General features: G+C 43.0%; 1 protein-coding gene and 1 long non-coding RNA gene across 3 annotated transcripts in view; one reads left to right on the forward strand and one right to left on the reverse strand.

The window, feature by feature from the left end:
• NEBL (nebulette) overlaps positions 1 to 16075 on the forward strand; it is a 341680-nt gene that overhangs the window by 13168 nt on the left and 312437 nt on the right. The window lies entirely within an intron of this gene.
• LOC140633217 (uncharacterized) lies at positions 7752 to 12033 on the reverse strand. Its single transcript, XR_012030843.1, has 3 exons — positions 11247 to 12033; positions 10974 to 11153; positions 7752 to 8632 (listed from the first exon to the last, which is right to left on the reverse strand). It is a non-coding gene; the product is annotated as an uncharacterized lncRNA (long non-coding RNA).

The raw sequence follows: 16075 nt of genomic DNA on the forward strand, positions 1-16075 counted from the left end.
GTTTAGAGGGCTTGCCTCTGTGGTTTTTTTTTTTTTTTTAAATGGCAGTTATGTAATGCCAGGTTTAATTGGCCAGGAGTCAGGAAGCTGGTTTATTTGTGCATCCCTTGTGTCATATGTACCTGAGGGGCGAGTGGTCAGTACAAGCACTTGTAATTTGTACATGGGGGCTGTTGCCCAGGAAGTGTCCTCTATAATGGCAGCTTGACAGATGTTGAAAGAAAAGCATATTGTTTTTCCTTTATACAGTGATGAGTGTATAACAGACATTGAATAAACATGCGTGGATTGGCTTTAAAAGCACATTTATTCTGAATGGGAGCAGTCCTTCATTTGACTCCTAACTGGCATCCTTCAGTGGTGGGTGAGGAGAGATCGCTACTCAGGATTTAAAAATTAATTCCCTAGCAGGAGAAAACAGGTGGTAACATAAAAGAAGTATCCGAATGGGGGAAGGATCAAGTCTTCTTCAGAAGGGACCGACAGGGAAGCACCCATGACCTCACCTGTCTGTGCCAAAGCAGAGACGCTAAGGGAGGTTCGTGAGATCCAGCAATGTCAGCAGTGTGTGTGGGGGAGAGGCTGATAATGAAATTCTGGCAGTGGGGAGGCTTGCTGTGCTAAAAAAGAAACACGTCAAATAGGTGGATCCATGTATAGAAAGGAATAACCTTGAAGGTGGAAAAATGATGGAGAACATGGGGGCTGAGATGAAATGAAGGAGAAGTGGAAGTGGCACCTCTGCGGGCAGATGGGAGGATACAACCAAAGATTTCTCAACGTGTTTACACTTTGGCACAGAGGCAAGATGCAGCGGGGAAGGGAGGCTTTAATGAGACAGCTGCTGAAAGTTGAAAAGAGAGTATCAGTTGATTTTTTTTTTGCTTTGGTTTTGTTTACAATTTCACTGTTTTCAAGCTGCTTTGGACTTCATGTGGAAAATAAGGAAGGACTGGTTGGTGATGCAGCAGTTGTGAGGACTTGGGAACAAGTGGTCTCTGTTGCCTTGGAGTGAAAGGAGGAGTGCTTGTCACTCCACACGGCCAACTTCAGGAAAACTTGGTGACCCACTGTGTGCGAAGCAAGAGGGGCTGAGCATGTGCGGGGAGCCTGAGCTTCTGAGAAACTCTGTGAGGCAGGAGCCAGTATACCCGGTGACCACAAGGATCCTTGGCTTGCAGCTGGCCTTTATGTGATTTACTGGGGAAAGGAAAGAAGGAATAAAAAGAAAGGTGGCAGAAGACTTTGAAAAATAAAGTTCTGATTGAAAATGTGTTATTTCCGTGAATGAGGAAAGGGGAATGCCTCTTAAAACAAAAACCAAACCCCAAACCAAAAAAGCCATGTAGGGAGGGATCCCTGGGTGGCTCAGTGGTTTAGCGCCACCTTCAGCCCAGGGCCTGATCCTGAAGACTCCGGATCGAGTCCCACGTCGGGTTCCCTGCCTATAGCTTGCTTCTCTCTCTGCCTGTGTCTCTGCCTCTCTCTCTCTCTCTCTGTCTCTCATGAATAAATAAGTAAAATATTAAAAAAAAGAAAAAACCATGTAGGGCGTCTCCTGGGGGCTTTTTGAGCTTTGATTAGTACTACATGTCTTTTAAAAGATGAAAAACTGAGCATTCCAGAATGCACGAAAAATAAGAATGGGATTGAGAAAGCTAATGGCTGGAGTACCTGGCTGGCACACACAGTCAAGTGTCTGACTCTTGGTTTCTGCTCAGGTTGTGATCTCAGGGTTGTGAGATCGAGCCCCGTATTGGGCTCCTTGCTGGGCATGGAGCCTGCTTAAGATTCTCTCTCTCGGGGATCCCTGGGTGGCTCAGCGGTTTGGCGCCTGCCTTCAGCCTAGGGTGTGATCCTAGAATCCCGGGATCGAGTCCCACATCAGGCTCCCTGCATGGAGCCTGCTTCTCCTCTGTCTGTGTCTCTGCCTCTCTCTCTCTCTCTGTCACTCTCATGAATAAATAAATAAAATCTTTAAAAAAAAGAAAAAAAAAAGATTCTCTCTCTCCCTCTCTCCTGCCCCTCCTGTTTGTACTCTCTCTCTCTCAAATAGAGAAATAAATTTTTTTTTTTTTAAAAAGCTAACGGGTAATGTGTGCAAAGGCTTGTAAAACACTCTAAAGACAAGTTATAAACACATTTATATTCCAAGAGAAAATGTGAACCATGGCTTGGGAAAGATGGAGTGATAATAAGAGATGACAAAGAAGGAAGTACAGTTATTCCGCTACTAGTTAGCTTTCATCCTTTCAACTGAGAAGAAGCTATTTAAAACTACAAAAGGTTTGGGATGCATGGGTGGCTCAGTGGTTGAGCGTCTGCCTTTGGTTCAGGTTGTGATCCTGGGGTCCTGGGATTGAGTTTCACATGAGGCTCTCCATGGGGAGCCTGCCTCTCCCTCTGCCTATGTTTCTGCCTCTTTTTCCGTGTCTCTCTTGAGTTAAAAACAAAACAAAACAAAACAAAACCTAGACAGGATTTGCAAATATCAAAAAGAATTTAAATCTTAGGAGAACCAATAGTAAGAAGACACCAAGCCTTTCAACGTGAAACTAAAAAATGTTTGAATTTCTAGATCTAGATTAATGACACCAGCATCAGGGACCTGAGGACACCCTGGAACTGAAGCCTAGGAGCCATGGCCCTGAACCACAGAGAGGATGTGGTGGTGGGATGGGGGTTGGGGGCCTAAGGGGTTTAGTTACTTCACTTCACTGTGCCTCGGTTCCCTTGTCTGTAAACTGATAATTATGTGTCAGTTATTTCATCTGCAAAAGGAGGAGGCTGTGCTCTGTTGATGAGAGCAGTAGTACATATTGCCTCTTCTGGCGACTCTAAGGATAAATGAGATAATCCATGTAGCTCACTGACTCAGGATTGATACTGTTTTTGAGCATTTGTTATATTCATTATTGCCCATTCTCTTTGAGAACTTATCTGCAAAAGAGAGCGCTGGGCATTTTGGAGATGGGAAAATATCCCAAGTTTTAGAAAGTGGAAGAAGGGACAGATTGTAGAAATTACAGCCTAATAAATTTGACATTAGTTCCTGGCAAAATTTTCCTATGGGTAAGTACAGAGATGGTTTGTGAGGATCAAAATAAAAACGTCCTCAGAGCTTCTGTACTAGTTTGCCAGGCCTGCTGTGCAGAGGACCACAAACTGGGTGGCTTACCTAACAGAAAGAAATGGATTTTCTCACAGGTTTGGGGACTAGAAGTCTGAAATTAAGGTGTCTGCGGATTGGTTTCTTCTGGGGGCTGTGAGGATGGATCTGTTTCAGGCTTCTCCTTGCTTCTAGGCGGTTACTTTCTTCCTGTGTCTTCTCACATCATTTTCCCTCTGTGTGTCCAGACTTCCTCTTTTTATAAGGACAGCAGTCATATTGGATGAGAGCCCACCCTCATGACCTCATTTTAACCTGATTCTGCTTCCACATATGGCCACATTCTGAGGTCCTAGTGGTTAGGCCTTCACCATATCCTTTTTTTTTTTGGGCGGGGGTGGGGGGGGGTGGGGGGGGTGGGGGTTGGGGAGGAGGGGCACAATTAACCAACACATAACAGATTTGCTAACAAAAGTCAAGCAAAGCAAAATTAGCCTTGTTTTTCCAAAGGTATAGAAGAAGGGAGATACAGACATTGTGAACTTTGAATTTTTAGAAGGGCACTCAATGCAGTTAATTTTCATAAATGAAATTTATAGGGAGTGTGTTCTCTTTCCCCCTCCCCTGCAGGCATTTCGTTTAATCTGCATTTGAATTACGTGAGTCTGTTTCTTCATTTGATGAGTATGTTCTCAAGACCTCACTATTATTTTCAAGGTTTAATAATAATCTGTTCTCCCTACCAGGACCTTTACTTTGTGACATTATATGCATCGTGAGCTTTGGAAACAATTATAGAATTGTTCTCTGATGGATTATTCCTGCTCATAGGAGAATGGCATTAAAATATTTATAGGGAAATGAATTTCATTTTCAAATGGAAAACGCCAGAAGAAATATGGCTTCAAACTTCATAGAAAATGACACAGTTCCTCTCACTTTATTTTAAAGAAGGGGAAAAAAAAATCTCATGACTGTGACCTAGGCTCTAGTACAGTTGAAAGATTCTGGTATGGAGATTTATAATCGCAATAGTTCCATGATTTAGGATTTATATTTCAATTTCAGAATTTAATTATTAATTTTATCATGAAACTTACTTAGATGGCTTTCCTTTCTTTTATTATTTTATAAAGTAAGGGAGAATTTTATCTGTGTCTCAAGAATTAGTTGAGTAGACTTAACTTTTGCAGCATTGGCATTTATATGGAAGTGTTGGGCTGCCTCAAGGAATGGTACACACTCACTGCGCAGGTGGATCCTGTGATAAGGCTCATGTTGGTCCTGGTTTGTTTTCAGTGTATACACTCTCTGGTTAGGCTATTCTCTCAGGTGAACTTTAATACCAGATAGAAATCTTACCCACCAATTGAGTTCATGCATACTTTGAAAAATAGTGTTTCTCCTCCACCCTTGCACTCCTGCCCCGCCCCCGACTTTGAAAACAAATCCCAAACACATGCCTCCTCTGTCTTCCTCATAATCAGAGCTTAACTTTGAATGTCTCCAAGTACTATTGATGTTTCCATCTTGAATTAATTTTTTGATAACTCTTTGTCCACTCATACATAACTGCTTTTTGGCACGGTGCTTATAACACTATCGATAGGATGCCAGATGGGAATCTCTTTGGACCTTAAGAAAAAAAGGACAAAACTACTTCTCCCCACTTACACTATTTTAACCTCCCTCTTGCCCTTCCCCCCAAATAAATGAATGACCCTGGATCTTATTTTCCCTCTAGTATCTACTGGTCCTTTCTGTTTTTACCACTGAAGTAGCTAGAAATTCAGCCTTGTGGTATGATGGACATTTTAAATTTTTCTAAAAATCTTTGTTCTCAAATAGGATTTCTGGGATTTCTGCCTGAAACTATAGTGCAATTACTTATCTGACTTTTGGGAGACAGCAAAGGCTGGTGGCTGGGCTCACTCCACCTCTGTCTGCATCATGCAGTGGGGCTTAATCTCTGCAGAGACATTCAGCGTGAGAGGAAAGGAGAAAAGGAGTGTTTATAAAGAGCAAGGCACAGCCCTCTAGATGGGGGAGCAGGAAAGACCCCCAGGGGTACCTTACCAAGGTGTGCTTAGTCCGTTTTCTTCTCTCCAGAACTGGGCAGTGCTGTTCTGGTTTACCTTCCAAACGTAGCCATTGTTTGAGCCTGAGCAGTACAGGGATTACCTGCCTGGCGGGTGTGAATTTTAAAGCCGAACAGTTAAATTTTTACAGGCACAGTCCTCAAGATTTCAGAAGTTCTTGTGTATATTTGTCAAATTGGAATGCATTTTCAAAATTCCTCATGGTGAACATAGTAGAGACTCTTAGCTGTGAAGATTTGTTTTATGATGTTGAGGAAAATGAACATAACATTCTTCTTCTTTAACATTTTGAGTAACGTTGTGAGTTGTGCTTTTTCTTTCGTATTCTTTTATATTATGAGTTTCTAAACACACAGGTGCTGTGGAAGCCCATGAGTGCAGAAGACAGAGAGGAAAATTTAGTGTTATGGCTCATTTACATTAGGGCTCACTCTCTAAATTTGACTCTAGTGCTCGCTTTAAAAAATATTTATTTTCTGTGTGGTATTAATAACATAAGGCCTTCTGAACTGGGGGATTGTTCTCTTCATCATTAAGTCAATGTTTAGTAAACATCTCTCAAAAACTCTGAAGAAGGTGAAACATTTCTGAAAAACATATATTCAGGTGTATGCTCATTATGAATTTCCTATTCTGCTTCCATTTTATGTGACCTTATTACATGATGCATCATTTAACAGATATAAATGCAGCTCTGCATCTTACTTTTATGCTGCAAAGACTTACATTATATTTCTGTATATACTTATCTTAAGAAGTTAATTGGTAATACACTAGCCTCTGTAACCTTGCTGTATGGTGTCGTCGTTAAGAGCCCAAGCTTTGAAGTCAGACATTTCAATTTGCGCTCTGGACTCCAATTGGAGAGTCACTTCATGTCTCCAGCCTTCGTTTCCTAATCGGTAAAATGGGGATGGTAATAACACCTCCCCCCGGAGTTGTTGAAAGGTTCGCATGAGATAGTGCATATCGGTACCTGACCCACTGTGACTGCACATTTATAAGGCAGAAGATGCATGGTGTGGGGTGAATAATTTGGGACTAGCGGCCTGGAGATCTGGGATTTGAGGCCAGAGAAAATCCACAAAGGCTGGAAAGAGAGATTGAAACCAAGGAGACTAAGACATAGTCTTAGTTGGTTCTAAGTACATAGGGTGGTGTTGCTTTTCCGCTGGGTTATTCTACTATTCATATTGCTACAAACAAGGAGATGGATAGATGAGTCCCTCCCCCACCCAAAGTCATGTTTTTACTTTAGCCGAATACATAGGAAAAGATTTGTGGTCACTGGCATGCTGGACTAGAACTTGATGCATCTATATTTTCTCCAAACAGGAAGTTAAATTACTGTTCTGAGGTTCATGAGTTTAGAGCTGAGTTTGTGCTTGGAACCCAGCATGGTACCTGACCTACACTTGGCTGGGCTAGTTAAGTGTTTGGATGGAATGATATACTTTTCTTTTTCTTTTTTGGCTTTTTTGGTTCTGGATTATTGTTGGATGTTTGTTGAAAATGGATCCCTCTGTCCTAGCCTGTGTTGTGAGGTGTGGCCCGGGGGCACTGTGTGGCCATTGTGGGAATGGAGGTAGATCAGTGCTCTTTGGGTGCCAAAGGAGTTCATGGGATTAGTGGATTTTAAATATTACATTGCAGTCATAACCAGAAGCTTAGTTTATAACTAGAAGCTTGGCATTGGGAACAAGGATGTGGCCAGATGCAGAACATGAAAGAAGGTCTATCCTGGATTGCACTATTTTGCAATCGCAGGCTCCTTGGAAGCTGAGTGGAGTGGAAGTGAAATTGGGCTTGACTCTGCCTGCTTTCCTGTCAAACCCAGTAGAGCTCACCTCTACTATCCCATTCCTTCTTCTTTTTATTTATTTATTCATGAGAGACACAGAAAGAGGCAGAGACAGAGGCAGAAGGAGAAGCAGGCTCCCTGTGGGGAACCTGATGTGGGACTTGATCCCAGGATCCTGGAATCACGCCCTGAGCCAAAGGCAGATGCTCAACCACCGAGCCCCTCAGGTGCCCTGTCCCATTCCTTGAATGATAGAATTTCAGTCCCTTCCTCATTTATTCATTGGGTGGTGGAATTCATTCATTCATTAATTTTGATTGAACATCTACTACGACGGGACACTGTCCTAAGTATTTGGGAATACAGCATGAGCAAAGCAGATGACAATCCCTACCCTTATGGGGTTTTCATTTTAGAGGGAAGAGGCAGACAATATACACAACAAAACCATAAAGAATATATTAGAAAGTGATAAATACTATAGAGAAAAATCAAGCAAGGAAGGGAGAGGGTCCGGCAGGGGTTAGCTGGTGGCCTGAAACTTAGAATAAGCTGGTCAGAGAAATGGAGTTCTTACATTTGAACAAAACCCGGGGGGAGGTGAGGGCAAGGGAGGAGGTCTGTGGAGCTTCAGACCAAGGCAATAGGAAGGATGGAGAGAACTTGGTGAAGGAGAGGAGGCTAGTCAGGGAGCCTTTGGGGAGTATGGGTGGAAAAGAGGGTGGAGGAGCTAGAGGCAGCCAGCTAGTGGGGGGCAGGGGGGTGGAGGGGAGGGGGGAGTGGAGATGGGGTTGGCCCTGAAGGACCACAATTGTAGACCATTACAGGGACTGTGGAGTAGGGGTAGCTGTGAGTGAGTGGGCGCCACCGGGAGGGGGCGAGTATTGAGCACAGAACTGACATGACGGGTGACTTTGGTTTTTTAACAGGATCACTCTGGCTGCTGTGAAAATAATGTACCTACTAGTAGGCCAAAAAAAGGCTTTGTGTGTGTGCGCGCACGTATGCAGGTGTGCCAAAGGGACAGTCACATGGAGGGTGTACTGATATCATCTTTAGTGTAAAACAAGAGTATATTTTATCATAAGATTTGAGCCCGAGTTATTGGGGGGGTGGGGTCCAGTCCTTGATGGAGGTTCATCCCCCAGGTGTTGCTAGGACACGAGGGTCTGCAGGCGGTGCAGGGTCATTGCGCCACCCTCAGGGACTATGTACCACTTTTGACTTAAGCAGGGTGGACATGTGGTGCGTGTGGTTTTATTTCCTGGATGTCATTTGCACCTAGATGGCTTTAGAGGGAACTTGGGAAAAATCCTATAGAATGACTGAGTCCTGTGGATTTGCCAACAGACGACCCCATTCTTCCTCATGCTCTCTGATCCCATCCGCCCCTCCCCGCCCCTCCGTGATGATCGGGGCTGAGGGCATTGCCCTAACAGACCGTATATTTCTGAGGGGTGGTCATTAATTTTCCTTGGCTTGGCTGAAGAAACATTCCCGTCACCTCTCCTGAGCCCAGAGCACCAACCCGGCGTGAATGAGTTTTGACAACAGAACCTTGTTCTGCAGTGAGAGGTTGGCCTGGTTCCACTTCCCATTAATTTTCTTGTACAATCAAGGCACCTAGGAAAACATGTGAAGAAAGTTTTCATTTTGTGGGCTAATAATATGTGCCATAGGGTAGTTTGCCAGTCTTTTGGCTTTGGTAGTGATTTTTGCACAGGTGTACCAATAGTGGCTACTACAAAGGTGAGTTGAGAGGAGATAACAGCTCTGTCTTTTGAACTTTCGGAATAAGGAAATCGATTTACACAGATAATTGTTAGGAAGTTTTCACATCTCACTTTTGTGTTTGCCAAACATCCTTGCTAGTTTTGCTTCTTGGCAGTACAAATGTTTGGAGACATGTTGTATGTTCTCCAGCGCTCATGACTTGGGTATCTTTTTTCCCCCACATCTTGTAACTGCAGGATGGAGCCAGCCTGGGGGGACTCAGCCCGTCCCTTCAGTTTTAATTAGTTGTGAAATATTAGCAGGAAGGCAAAGATATTTTACATCGAAGTGACTTTTTGGGGGAAGTGGCAAATTAAATTTTATGGCAGCAGCTGTTCTGAGTGGAATTTGTCACAAAGTTGATGAGAAGTGAATGCTTCCAATACCCCAATATAAATCCTTAGTTTAAAAAAGGTACAAGTGGCAAATAAATGAGCGTGTGGAAATATAGAAAAATATCTTTGTAAATATATGTTTTAAAACCTAAGCTCTGGTGCCTATTTTTCTCTTTCTTTCTTTCTTTCTTTCTTTCTTTCTTTCTTTCTTTCTTTCTTTCTTCCTTCCTTCCTTCCTTCCTTCCTTCCTTCCTTCCTTCCTTCCTTCCTCCTTCCTTCCTTCCTTCCTTCCTTCCTTCCTTCCTTCCTTCCTTCCTTCCTTCCTTCCTTCCTCTTTCTTTTTTTTCATTACAGCCTCAGTCTTTCAAAAACAGTGATTGCTCTGATTTTGTAATGGGAGTCTTTGTTTAGTTTAGAAGCCAATAATGACAGGCTGCAAAAGAAAACATAACCTAGTAGGGAGGCTCCCTAATGGTGAGCATGCTGGGGTAAGAATTTGAGAAGGAACAGGATCTTTGAACATGTCATTCCTCTTCCTGGAGTAACATCTTCCTGGCCCCTACCTCCCACCTTGAAACTTTGCCTCCTCAGTGACTTTTCCTCACGTAGCCCTCAGCTCTCAACAGGGATGCCTTTCCTGACTTGGCTGGTTCTTCCTACTGTAAAATCTTATAAACCTTATTAGTTCTTAGCCCTAACTGTATATTTATTAGAATAATTCCTTATTTTATGAACTCTATGAGATAAGGGAAAGTTTCATTATATTTTGTTACTATGGTGTCATCTCTGCCTACATCCACCGCCTTACACACAGTTAAGTATTTACTCAGTGAAGCAGCCCATATAGGAGTTGAGTTTGGGTGGCTACAGGAAGGTTGGGACAGAGATTTAGGCCTACCGCCTCAAGTTCAAATGCCTTGGGGGCCGGCATTGTAAGTGAGTGAAGTAGACTTTTGAAGCTTGTGTGGTGGCAAATTAGAAAGACTTCTCAGGCAGATGGGTTATGGCAGGGACTTATACAGTAGGAAGAACCAGGAAGGAAGGCTGCCAGAGGGCAATGGAGTGCCGGGAAGGTTTTCGAGCAGAGGTGAGAGATTGTCATATTAGGAAGTGTATAGGAAGAAAATTTTGGCAGTGTAGGAAGTCTTCAAGTAGATCATGAGACTCATAGGTTCTGAGGCTAACGTTGTAGTCTACCCTAGAGCTAAATGAGGTGGGGCCCTGGGAGAAGTGTGCTAGTAGAACCAATAGTTAACGGTCTGGAGCATCTTTGCAAATACAGAGACAAACGCGTGTCAGAAAAATAGATTTCTGAAAATTAAATGGCTCATCATCAATGTCTTTCTAGAAGCAACAGAAATGGCGACTAGAAAAGGAGATCATGAGGTCAGGTCTGATTGCTGTGGGTTGAGGACTGAGTAGGAAGTGAGAAAGGCACACCAGTGAGTGGAGATTCCTTTTCTGAGAGGTTTTTTGAAATAGAAAGATAAGACACTGGGGCAGAAGCCGAGGCAGAGGAAGATGCCAGAAGGATGCAAGGGTATGGGTTGAATGTGCCAGTGAGGGTCCCATCCTCTAAGACCCCGAGAGCAGAGCAGAGCGGGGGAAGACGCGCAGCCTCTGAGATAGAAGTGGCCAGCCGATGGCGAGGTCTTGCCAGGTGGCAGAGGACGCATTCGCTCAGTGAGGAGAGAGCTCAATGAGTGCTTCGGGGAAGATGTGTGTAGGACATAGTGCTAAAATGTGTTTCCATTTCCACTTTTATCACAGATTTTATTAACAGGTGCTAAAGAAATATTCTTGGAAAGATTGAGGGAAAACGTCCCTTGCTTTTTCCTTCTGACTTGAAAACTCACCAGAAGCCTTAGACGCCTCCTGAAATCTTGAATAGAAGCAGTCTCAAAACTATGCCATGGAGGATATTTCAGACCTGTGGAAATGCACAGCCTTTGCTGTCCTGTGTGGGATCCTGCTTTGACTAGAAGTCCAAGGCCTGTCTCACAGAGCTTTGGTAATCAGCTGCACCTCACGTGGGTCTGAAAATAATAGATTGGTGATTTAGTATTGTGAAATATAATGTAACATATAAATATAATATAATATCGTGAAATAAAATATGATGAAATTACCTCAGACATTCAGTAGCATCTTTGGAAGCAGGGAATACCTTAAGTTTGCTAGCACTTTCTCAGTTAAAGAGTTTTTTTTTTTTTTTTTACTTTCCCAGGCCATTGCTGTTTTTCCATCACACTAAGAAGGTCTTTTCAGAGTTTCTCATAATAAGTCAACAAGTCTGTTTCAAATGTGTTTGTTACTAAGCAACAGTTACTAAGAGTGTCTGTAATTAAGATGAAAGTTCCAAGGTAACTCTGCCCAAATACAGCCCCATTTTCAGCATTTTCTGATAAGGCGAGCGTAGGGTGAATAAAAGTGAAAGAAGACTATTTTAGCGAGAGCACCGTGCCTGACATTTCTGAAATGTGTTGGCTGTCCTCTAGCTTATCTGGGACAGAGAGTTTGTGTTTTACAAATCAGCTAGTAATTTTTTCTCATGTGTCTGACATGCGCATTCCTGATGTGAACAGGTGATGCCTGTTGGAGGCAGGGCTCCTGCACGGTGGTGGCTCCGCGGCGGCCGCATGGTACCCTCCAGGGGCTGGATGACCTGTGCGCTGGTAAGGAGGGATGACCAGAGTGAGCCCCACGTGAGCTCAGCTGCCTCTGCAGCTATGACTGACCTAGATTAAGCAGCAATGCAGGCATGTTCTGCACTTTGTTTAGCAGCGCACAGTGTCTTTTTCTTTTGGTGATTTGTAAAGGAAGGCTCAGATGAATTTTTCCCTATTCATCGTGCTGGCTCATTGCAGGCACTTCACAAATGTTCCTCTTTCCCTTCCCGCTCCATTCTGTTCCAGGGGTGAGGGGAGGAGGGTAGGGTTTCCATGACGACCTGTTGTTGAATGACCTCTTTTTAGACCTGTTGTTAGATGCCCAATGGGCCCCAGTAGAGGTCCAGAGAGCCAAGTCTCACCTAATGGAAGGCTTTGTGGTAAAAGAAGAATCAGTCTGTCCCAGTCAACTAGCAATTGCTGAGTGACCCTCCAGCTGCCTACAAACTCGGCGCTGCCCTGTGGGGTTTGCTTGCAGGTCGTCCTCACTGCAAGCAGAATGAATGTCAGCCAACAAAGAGCACTGACCAATAATATCTTAGGTTTATGAACTTGGGTAAGTCGTAACCACCTTGAACTTTAGTTTCCTCATCCTTATACGGGGTACAGTAATATCTGCTTGGCTTATGTGGTAGGGTTGCCATAAGAATTAGATGAGACAGGGAAAGTGCTAGAAAATGTGTGTATATATTCATTTACTCAACAAATATTTACCAAGTGACTCCTATGTACCAGGCACTGTCCTAGTTTCACAATATATTCCATGTCAGAAGAAATGAATAGATCAGCTTAATTCTTTTAAATGTCTAATATTCCATAGTTTAGATGTTTCACAATTTATTTGACCGTCTTCCAATTAAGTGAACAGTGTTGCACTGAACATCTTTGTACATATATTTTTGGCATATGTGAGAATATTCCTCTAGGAGGGTATCGTAAGAGATCTTGCCAGATCAAAAGTAGGCATACTTAATATTTTGTTGGATACTACCAAATTCTCTCCAAAAGGCAATGACAACCTTCCCACCTGGAATATCCATAACACCTATCCTCCCATACCCTTGCTAATACAGTCTTTTAAATTTTACCAATACGTTGGATGAAAGATAATATCTAATGATTGTGTTATTTTCAGTTCCTTGATTTATTAAGAAGCATCTTTTCATCTTTGTTGGCCATTTTTGTTTCTTCTGTGATGAGCCTTTTTAGCTACTTCTTTATCTACTGAGAGATATGTCTTTTTCTCAGTAATTTGAAAGGGTGTTTTATACACTTAAAACTATTTGACTTTACTTACTTTTCCATTGAGATGAAAAGTGCAAAGCTAAGTACTATGTATATTATGGAGAAGGTAAGAGACCTATGAAGTTAAATCACTAGTTACCCGTCACTCGGTCAGTTAACATTGGGACTTGATTAGAAACTAGGCTTCTCCTAGTCCAGTCTGATTTTATTTGAGCACAAAGGGTTGGCTCAGCAGGCCAAGGAGGGTGGGTTATCTCAGTGGGGCAGTTGGATGGCTGGAAGCAGCAAGAGAGGGAGAGGGCATTGGGTTGCAGAAGGGAGATAGGACGGAATGCAAGCTTCTCTAAATACCTGTGCCTCTTTCAGCCCAACCTGCAGGAGCTACCTAATCCTGGGAGAAAGGGAAGGTAACTGAAGGATTCAGGGCTGGTGATCCTGGCTCTTCTTTAGGGAGTGGGTCCAAAGGCAAAGCAGTGCTCGCGAGAGGGACAGCCTCTGCAGGGTGCTGTCTGCCCTCCCTGTGAGGCCACAAGTGCTTCAGCTGCCTCTGTACTGTGAAGACCAGAGAATGTTACTTTTATTTTTTTTCAAGATTTTATTTATTTATTTATTCATGAGACACACAGAGAGAGGCAGAGATACAGGTGGGGGGAGAAGCAGGCTCCTTGCAGGGAGCCTGATGTGGGACTTGATCCCAGGATCCCAGGAATCATACCGTGAGCCAAAGGCAGATGCTCAACCACTGAGCTGCTCAGGTGCCCCGAGAATGTTTCTGTTCTTAATAATCACAAGAGAAACAACACAAAGATTCTCTTCTTATTTGAGTTGTCTACAGTACCTCATTTGAATAATCGTAACTTTTTTCTGATTGAATAATTACCATTGCCTTTTTCTGTGTAAAAGAGTGAACTATGATATAAAGTTTTTCTGAAATGGCCCTGTTTTAAGCTTTGTTTTCCTTCTTATCCTGATGTGGCTTGTTATGTATGTTCAATAGGGCTAAATCTTAGGATGGAAATTCTAGATTTTTTTTTTTTTTCAAGGCTGGAAGCAGCTTTAGGGGCCATCTGGTTTAATTCACATCTCAAAGAGGTAGGGAAGCCAAGATTTTGGGAAATGTGGTGGTTTGATTAAAAGATAACTCAGTCAGGGCGCCTGGGTGGCTCAGTTGGTTAAGTGCTTGACTCTTGGTTTCGGCTCAGGTCATGATCTCAGGACCTGGGATCGAGCGCCTCATTGGCTCCGCACTGAGCAGTGAGTCGGCTTGAGATTTTTCTCTCTCTTCTCTTCTTGCCCCACCCCTCACTCATGCTCTTTCTGTCTCTCTCTCAAATAAAAATAAATAAATCTTAAAAAAATATGATTACCCAATCTTCTGGATTAAGGATGGCATTCATTGAGAACTTTCCTATTTTATTAGGACTTCTGGTTGCACCATTTAACATCTTTCTGAGATTTGCCTAGTTCCCCCCCCCCGACCCCAGATTTATTACCTAGAAAATGAGGCTGATTGTATTTATCTCATCAAATTGTTGTCCTACGTATTTAAGAAAGAGCACTTTTCATAGTTGAATCTTAACACATCTGCATGTTTTTGAAAGCCCCTCCTTTCTCAGCTTCCATCATGCATATAACATGTGCTTAGCCAGTACTTACTGAATTAACGAAAGGTTATGGTTACTGTTTTATATTTCTATGCTTCAGTCACACACACACACACACACACACAAACACACACACAAACACACACACATCCTCAGTCTCGCGTTCACAGATGTATAACCACTTCAAGGTTATATAGTGTGTCTCCTGATTTCAGATTTGAGGATATTTGAAGTATTCAGAGTAAAAAAATTCTCCCGTGACTTCCAAGAATTTAGAGAAGGGAATACCACAACTTCCTTGCATGTTCAATTTTGATTTTTGATAACTGATCCTGTTGGAAAATGTCTTTTCACAGGCTGCTGTTGGTTCCTGTTTTCTCTTCTTCTGTAGTGAGTGCTCTGTTACACCCAGGTAGTTTGCCTGGAGTGAGAGGTCAGGCAGTCTGTTGTCATGCAGAGTGCCCTCAGAGCAAGGCCAGCAGAAGTCTGCAGGGTTACAGAACACAGGGTGGCTCAGGTCATGCTAACCCATGGGGCTGGTGCAACCCAGGGTGAAGCTGTATTTTGGTTGGTCTGTCTGGTTATGGTCCCAGGACCAGGCCGGGCACATTTGAAGTCAAGTATCTGTTTATTGGGAACACCACCCATAGGGAGTGCTCAGGAATGATGGATTATATTACCAAGGAGAAAGCTAAGAGAATTGCTATTCCTACAAGTTTCTCTACTGAATAAGATCTTTTGTGCTGTTACAAAGAGTGATTCACAACTCCTTAGTCCGGTCCTGGCTGAGGTTGAGATGTGGATACCAGGGGTGGGAACTGCCTTCTACCTAGAAGTATTTGGTTTTAAATCAAGAGAGAGCTTTTCCAGAGGATGGGCTATGCTGAAGGGGGTGGGGAGTAATGATCCCCAGTGTTAGCTCCTTTGCTTGGTAAGATCGTGGGGGCAGGCATTTGCAGTGGGTATTGCACGTTCTTGGTGTCAGAGCCGTCATCTGAAGGGATATAACTGACTTTGGGTTCAAGGTTAGAGGAAAGCTTGATATCCTTTAAATCATCTTTTCTCTAATTTTCAGACTTTTCCTAAAGTTTTCTCCTGGTGCATTTTACTCAGTCTTCCTCTGCTCTCAGATTTATTTTTCCTGCTTTTAATTATCTTTTTGTGCTTCTATGTCAGTGGGTGATTTCTGATGTTCGAAGGTGGCATTTTTTTGAACTGTTCCTTTATTATTAGTTTTCTTGAGCTTTCGTTTTGACATGATACTGGACGCATAGCATAGTTGCAAGAGTCTTTTTATTTATTTATTTATTTACTTATTTATTTATTTATGATAGTTACAGAGAGAGAGAGAGAGGCAGAGACACAGGCAGAGGGAGAAGCAGGCTCCATGCACCGGGAGCCCGATGTGGGATTCGATCCCGGGTCTCCAGGATCGCGCCC

Source organism: Canis lupus, chromosome 5, assembly GCF_048164855.1.
Source record: "Canis lupus baileyi chromosome 5, mCanLup2.hap1, whole genome shotgun sequence".
NCBI classification, from domain to species: domain Eukaryota; kingdom Metazoa; phylum Chordata; class Mammalia; order Carnivora; family Canidae; genus Canis; species Canis lupus.